A 225-nucleotide genomic window follows, 5' to 3' on the forward strand; every position below is an offset into this window, starting at 1 on the left:
GAACCAGAGCAGCCACAGATCAGAACATGTTAGCAGCTCTGTTTTTGTCTTTTGTATATTTACTGATTCTCTTACCGTCCACTCTCAGGATGATAAATGAATACTTGTCTCCTCTGATGGTTCTGGTGAAGCACTGGTATCTGCCCTGGTCCCGAACCTTCACCCCTGTCAGCAGGAGGGAGGCGTTTCCTCTGGAGATCTGGTCCTTGAACAGTGATGTCCTGT

This window comes from Trachinotus anak, unplaced genomic scaffold (assembly GCF_046630095.1).
Source record: "Trachinotus anak isolate AG129_WGS33_773 ecotype Australia unplaced genomic scaffold, CSIRO_AGI_Tana_v1 ptg000009l, whole genome shotgun sequence".
NCBI classification, from domain to species: Eukaryota; Metazoa; Chordata; class Actinopteri; order Carangiformes; family Carangidae; genus Trachinotus; species Trachinotus anak.